Genomic DNA, 8,295 nt, shown 5'->3' with positions numbered 1-8,295 from the left:
ACTCTTTTACGATGGGACACTCTAATCAAACTACGAAAAGACAAAACAGTCTGTTATACTATGATAACAAGTAAAAGCGACCGCTAGCATCTTAGTCCAACCACCCGATCAATAAACACCCATGGTGACAATTTGGCCCATATATAAAAAACAACCATCAATATCATCACCCTAAGGACCTTCATGAGCCTTTGTCACACGTTGTGATGTATTAATTCGAAAAAAATAATAACCTTTTTTCCTACAGTGGACCTAATATGCCATCATACATTCCATATGCACATGCTTACAAATGCTATACAACTAAAAATCCAATTAAATTTGCAGGAAACTGAATAGGGGCTGCATGGTGGTGTAGCACTGTCGCCTCACAGCAAGAGGGTCGCGGGTTCGATTCCCGGATCGGGCCCGGGTTGCATGTTCTCCCCGTGTCAGTGTGGGTTCTCTCCGGGTTCTCCGGCTTCCTCCCACAGTCCAAAGACATGCAGGATGGGGATAAGTTCATTGATGACTCTAAATTGCCCATAGGTGTGAATCTGAGCGTGAATGGTTGTTTGTCTCTACATATCAGCCCTGTGATAGACTGGCTTCCTGTCCAGGGTGTGCCCTGCCTTCGCCCAAATGATAGCTGGGATCGCGACCCTGAATACAGGATAAGTGGTATCTGATGGATGGATGGATGGAAACTGAATTGCAGATTGCAACAAACGTTCTGGTGCTGTATTTGTATTGTGCTTGTTTTTTTATATCTTTGGACAAGTCGATTCTTTATTGTGCATCCTATCAAAAATAAAGAAATCCCATTGTAGCTCCATTTGTCACTTTCAGTGGGAAAGCAGCCGCTTACAGAGTTTGTAACTGGGCCAGTTTGGTAATGGAGAGGCACAGAGTAAAATTCAGCTGCTTTTTTGTTTGACTTTGAATGGTGAAATAACTCCATGGAGAAGGGCTGGTTGGATCACACGTTGATGGACAATCATCGCCAGAGAAACGGATCGTGTGAAATGTGAAAAGAATGATCAGGCTGCTATTTTCAGTAATTCCAACAGAGAAAAAGGTTCTCTGCTTATGCTTATCCAATATGCTACCTAAACTCTCAGTGCATGCCGTGATATGTGAGGACAAGCATGTTATTCAAGGTTCAACAAGTGCAATGTTGGTCAGGGCTATGCTATCATGTGACCTTTAACTGGGGCCCATGCACATGATCCTGCTTATATTGATGCAACTGTCATGGTCCAACATTTCCTGAACTACACATTGCTGGCCTATGACAAAAGTACAAGGTGAATTCTGGTCCGGCACACTGTGGCAGGCTGCAGACAGTCTGTGGATAGCAACCAAAGACGACCTACGTGAAAGGTCCCCACGTCCCTGACATTCACAACGTCAACGCCTGATGTCACAGCAATTCGCAGCTGCTGCCAAGAGAGTAACATCTGCGCCCCGGCATCGTGATATATAGATTTGTTTGCCTAAACTGAGAATACACAGGGCCTCCTGTGCTTCTTCCCCAATCACGACATTTATCTTGAATGTGTCCTGAATTCAAACGGGACCAGAAAATAATTTCAATCTCGCCATAAGAATACATGCATCAGAAATTCATATTGAGGTCCCAGGTCCCATGACCGGAAATAGAAAGGCGGGACTTTGCCACTCTATTGCATTGGTAGCGTGGTAGCAACCTGTCAATTACAGGGTAGCCACCCCCTAAAGCATACGCTTATTTGACTCTAAATGGACCATAATGTACTAAATGAACATCATGCTGGATTGAAGAAGACTTGAAACTAGAATTTGAGACCATAAACTCATGTTTACAATGTTTATTGAGATAATACATCAAGAATTAGGGTAATTTTCTTCTCTAGACTTCCATGTAATTTGACTTATTTTCGCAACCAGAGGAGTTGCCCCCCAATGGCCAGCAGAGAGAATGCAAGTTTAAGGCAACACATAAAAAGGGGAACAAACCCAGTAGGAACGAGTGATAGGCACAGCCAGACAAAGACAGGATTACTGGACAGCATGGGTTAGAAATAAGATCTCCCGGCATCTTCTTTTACTTCTTTAGAAACACATTCCACTGTGCTCACTAAAGATATAATACATTTGTTTTCTCTAATTGCACTCAGTTCTTCCTTGGGCTCCCTGATAGCAACACTCTAGCATTGGTGGAAATTAGACTCATTAGACAAGATTTTCTGCCTGTGAATATGACTGCTGTTTTTATTTTCATCTTGAGAGAGAACAAACTCCAGTTTCTTGTATTTTCCTTCTAACTTACATCATGACCTGAACTAGCTTGTTTTTCATTTGCATCTCCTGGCACGATATATACAGTATATAATTTGAATTGGTAGTATTAAGCTGGTTTAGTAAAGTTACAGCAACTATGAATGGACAGCTTCCAGCAAAATATTTCAACTCATTTGCAAGATTCGGTGATATTTAAGGTCCATTTAAGTAATACTGTGCATGTGGGTCCTTTCAAAGATATATCATTGAATTACAGGGTGAGGAAAAACTGTGTTCACAATCATCTCAAATCTAGCATAATATAAAAAGGGGCAAGGACATTAAGGACTCAAATAGAATTCCAAAACTACATTTCAAGCCATTTTGCATTAACAAACATCACATTCATATACAATTCAACAGCAGAGATAAGATGACACAAAATACACATAATTAAGGCAAGGCCGCCACGCACCGCAGGACTGCCAACGTGCAGAACTCCTGGGCAAAGAAGAAGTCCAACACCAAGCCATTAAATATGACAGAGACAGGTCAGAGGATGAATTTGAAAAGGTAAAAAGCTGCTTATCTGTGTGTATGAGCAGGCGCACATTGAGGATTGTGTGCGGTCTTTGTTGCATGATTCTTTTCCCTCCATATCTCGGTGCGCATGTGGACAGGTAGGCGTGATGAACAGATGCACAAAGGAACATTTATGTCCCTGACAACAACATTGGACAAGTAAAAATATTCTCCAACTGGGTGAATGAACTCTTTTAGGATGCACAAAATCAGACGTCAGGAACCACTCGTACAACCGTGCTCAAGTGGCTCGTATGGGAGATTTAGGAGAACTCACAGCCAATGTTCTCATATTTTGAATATATGAGTCATGTGTACTTAGCCTGCTGTTATTGAAGCCTATGTTTTTCACAAATGGACTGTGTATTTCATTACCTTGAAGCAATTTTGAGTTTGAAAAAAATATTTATAAATTCAACTTCATAATTACACAATTTGACTTTTTTGACTAATTTTTGCATTTTTAATTTTAGGTTAATATAATTATAAATGTAGCTCACTGATTCTTGAGATAAGGGACAAAACATGTCCCACATCAAAATGTTTCAATTTGTCTTAAAAAACAATAAATTATTTATTTTAAAAAGGCTTTAATGGGATATGAAATACTTTTGTATGTGTACACCCTTAGTTTTGTATATATTTATATTATTTCATAGTAATTTGATAAAATACCGGCACTGTACTATGAAAGCCCATGCAAATGAACTCGTCCTCTGTAGAGGTCACAGTATCAAACTGCCGAAAATAAGTGTTTTAAAATGCCCAAAATGTCCAAATATTAATATGAGGTTAATTGTATGGCTTAATAAAATACCACAAAACATTTAAAGTGGACATTCCATTATTTTATACATTTACCACAGCCTCTCAAAGTTTGTCCTTAATTCATGTCAACTCCGTAAGATATTTTTCAAATTCTAAATAAATCAGGCATATTTTGGTCAGCCTTAACCCTGACGACCCCCTTTGACTCCTTCCTGCTGATGGATGCAGCAGTCCAACACATGGTCTTGTAAGTTTTACATTTTTTAAAATATTCAGCAAACAAGTTGAAATCTCTGTGGTCACAGCTAGTGTGTGTCAACACTGTCTTCAAATTAGGGGTGATTTCAATCAATAATTTTGAAATAAAAGTTGGTATTTAGGTTTAGTTTAGTGGCAGCTGACAACTGAGAAAAATCTAAATGGCTACCATTTACTAGATATGAGTAATTTGAAAAAACATGTAATTTTTTCAACTCCGTCAGACGTCAACTCTGTCAGATATTTCGTCTGACGGTGTTGACATGTGAGCTGACGGAGTGGAAAAGTGCTCCCAAAGCCTTATTAATTAATGAATAACAACTACATAACATGATAATATAATCTAATTAAAGGTGACATATGATGACAAAACCCACTTTTTCTGGGATTTGGGGTGTTGTTTGGGGTCTTTGGTGCTGCGACACACATTCAAACTGTGAAATAAGGCCGTACATGCTTCTTTGAGTGAGAAACGGATTTCTGAAAATACTTTTTTTCTCAGATGAGCCTGTCAATTTTGACGCTTACTCTGATGTAGGAATAAGGCACATTTGAATATTCCCACCATTCTAGGTCAGTGCCCACGACCCACCTCCCCATCCTCTGCTCATTAGAACATTCATAATGTCTTCTTGGGGATACGCCCAGTATGTCTGCCCAGTATTTGTATGCAGAAACACCAAAATCATATCAAATTGTTCGGGAAGTCCTTACAGCGATGATGCCCAAATGTGAGACCAGCGCAGAAGCAGAAAATGGCTCTTTTTCTCCACGTTTCTGTCTCCCTCAGCCTGGTGGGGACTTCAAGTTGCCACGGTAACCCTTTAACTGTGCCTCAGGCCAAAGCTACAGTTAAAGGGATAGTTCACCGCTACGCAGGTGGTCTAGTGGTTAGAGCGCATGCCATGTACGCATGTACGCATATATGCAGCCGACCCTGTTTCGAATCCTGACCGGAGGTTCTTTGCTGCATGTCACATCCCCCTCTCTCTCCCATGTTTCCTCTCTGACCACTGCTAAATAAAAGGCGTCTATGCCAGAAGAAATATCTTAACAAAACAAAAACAAAGGGACAGTTCAACATTTTGGCCCATTGCCATAATCCCTATATTCACAGCAGTAGGTTCGTTACCTTTATTTGTCGGTGTAAACTATTTTTAGCTGCTCAGAGCTTTGCTACAGAGGCTAATGGGATTTCCTGGTTTCCCTCATCAAACTCATCAAATACACAATCCAACAACTCCAAAATGCTTTTGTGGACAAGTTGTGACCTTCACATTCACCACGCTATGTGATGAAAATGTAACGTTACGAGACAGAGCTGTTTTAAAAGAAAATTCATGTTTTTCTCTGTATTTGCCTCTAAAACAACTCTGTCTTGTTTGAAATCTCTGAAGAATCTCATCATAATGTACACACTCCAGCAGTAGCCCCTGTGGTCCGTTCAAAATTTCCCCAGGAACATTTTGACATTTCATGTGTGCCTTAAAGATCCTGTGACCAGGTACTCCTTGTTTGAAGTTTGATATCCTTTCCCTTGATAGTCTCTCCCTTTGCCATGTTCAGAAAATGCTACATATCCTTAATCAGTTTAATTGACCATTAATTTGTCAACACCGTCAAATGTGTGTCAACACCGTCAGTTGTGTGTCAACACCGTAAGATGGAGGTTTTTCATGTTTATACAAAAATGCATATTTCTGTTGTGCAATTGACTGGGTTCATACATTAAAATACCAACTTATTTACATGCATCAGTGTCTTTTGTGCACAAAACCAATGATTGTATATATAAAAATGAAAAAAATACTCAACGAAATGAAGGCAATTTAAAATGGCTCATTTAAAAACAATGGAAAATAATATTAAAAGTGTATATAATGCAATTTATCACTTAAGATTGTTAAGGCACACCATTTCTACACACTTAAAGATTTCACAGTGTTGGTAAATTGATCAAACACACAAAAAAACTATTTTCTTGTGTCAGACGGAGTTGACAAATGTTAAGTTACTCACTGAGTAAATGTCAATTTTGATAAAAATTGGTTAAATAAATTGCCTGTTCCTTTTCATGGTAGATAGATGAGACCTGTGTTTATGAAGATATCCAATTCAAATTAATTTGGCATTGATTTTTTGTTTGTCACTTTTCAAAAGTACTTTTGTCCCTAATCTCAAGAATCAGTGAGCTATATGGCCTAATGCAATCACCAGTAATTCAAATAGAATTTGGATGCTATTGTAGAACACTACAATATCAATATGAACCACTCAAACTGCAAAATTACTGAAATGCAGTTGTCGATGTTTTTTCATATCGAATCGTATCTCTTTTATTTCGGACGCAACTAAGGTCATTCGGGTGATCTGCACCATTTATTACGTCTCTGCTTCCTCACAGTTAAATCATCATAAAAAAAAAATATTTTGTTGCCTCTTATCAAAAGGCTGTGAGTAAATTCAAGTTGCAGCAGTGATACTGTGTATATGCTAAGGTCTTTTATTGTAAAGGAGTGATACTGTTATGCAGGAAATTCTTTATGTGTGTTGTGATGCTCTGTTCACATTAAATATATTCTTTTCATGGATTTGTCTCCATCATCCGAGATCAGAGGCCCAATGCATGATGGTACATAATGCTCGGTTTGTGACCATCGGTTGTACACTTTTTTCAAGGTAAATTGTATGTGTGTTACTTTGAGCCAACTACTGTATATAGGGTGTTATAATTCTCACTATAAATTCAAACAGTACAACAAGGCGAACTCTCTATATCGTAGACTAGATGGTGAGCAGCTATTGACATGTTTCTTATTGATCTGTGAAAAGGACAAATGAGGAAGGACACACTTATATGTATTACTGTGGCGATATGCTACAATCCAATTATCAATTCCGCTTTGATAGTTCATCGTTTTAAAGCTGGACATTAAGTTATCTGAATTAGAATTGTTAGGAATGTTTGCTGAATGTGACATGGCACACTCGTATGAAAAACAATGGAAGAGAAAGTTTAGATGAGAATACGAAAACATGAGGTCCATTGAGAGTATTTTTCTTCCAGAGAAACGTCAAAGAAACTAAATTAATAACACCCATCACCGCCTCCGACGCTGACGAGTGGGTGGCTGGATGGCCGAGGGTCAAGACTCCACCGCGGAGGCCGTAGCGGCATAGCGCCATTGTAACAGCAAGTTGGGCCCGCAAATGACTTCTCTGGCTTCAGGCTCAATGACGCACGTGTTGACCTGAAACGCATATCAGTGGGCGGAGGAACATCAATGCTCCATCTGATATAGGTGCCCAAGGTTTAACGTTTGCACCAATTACAGCGCAGCATTGACTGATGTTTGATCCGAGAGGTGACCCCGGCGGGGGCTGAGTGTGTCTGTGTGTGTTTTCTCTGTAGCGTGTTAGATCTGGTGCACGTACCCTCATTTCCATTTCATTCCTCAGTGAATGTGCTGTATGCATATGTGTTCGTGTAATGTATTCAAGGCGTAGCTCAAAAGGCTTGCAAATAAGGGTTAGGGCAGAACCACCACCGACTCAGATGGCGTCAGAGCAGCAGGTCTGAGGCAGAATTCAATCAATACTAAAAGAATGAAGCTCTGTTTCGGCTTTGATGTGGCTTAATATTCATGTTCCCCAACTGGTGATACAAGCTATAAGGTGGCTGCACCTCTGTGGCCCAGGTAGTCTTGGCTGTATTTGCTTGTTTATCTGTACTTGCATGCATTTACTCGTACCCTTCGGCATGTTGGTGCACCTCGACGAACGTGAATAAAAATCAGCAATCTTTTTACGTTTGCATTCATATGAAAACAACTTTTAATAGACAAACTTTCCATCCTTTTAACCAGTGGAAAGGCTGGCGGATTGTCTCGTATGGCATCTTTACAGTTAATTAGCAACGATATTTACTGATTGACTATAAAGGTTCACAGTGAATCCAAATGTACAGCAGCTGCTATGAACGTATAGCAGACCCTGAGAAGCTAAAAAGGCCGTTCCCTGTAAGATGTACTCAGGCATTTACATCCTGCATATAATATTTTTAGCACACACTGTGTCAGCTATTCTCCGGGATTCATTAAAGCGCTGCCAGTGTCTGACTGATTAAATCACTGCCCTGCAACATTAAAAATATGATCCATATTTGGAGGGGGAAAGAAATACCGTCACACTCTTGGGACAACGATGCTGTGAGCAACCGGCGGGTTCCATTCACCAGCAGAACTCTCAAATAAAACCCAAACTACTTTCGGGGCTTAACGCCACTTTGAGGTAAAAAATGTTTTAACAATTCCTTTAAGGTGATATTGCTCCGAGCGTCATGATTTATTTTGCAGTCTCTCAAATGTGCGAGAGAGGGGCGCAAGGCGTGAATCAGAGGGTGATGCAGTCGGCTGCAATCGATGATTAGGTACTGCATGATCGTAT

Source organism: Eutrigla gurnardus (genome assembly GCF_963514095.1).
Source record: "Eutrigla gurnardus genome assembly, chromosome: 22".
In the NCBI taxonomy this organism is placed as follows: domain Eukaryota; kingdom Metazoa; phylum Chordata; class Actinopteri; order Perciformes; family Triglidae; genus Eutrigla; species Eutrigla gurnardus.
This window is presented reverse-complemented; position numbering follows the sequence as displayed.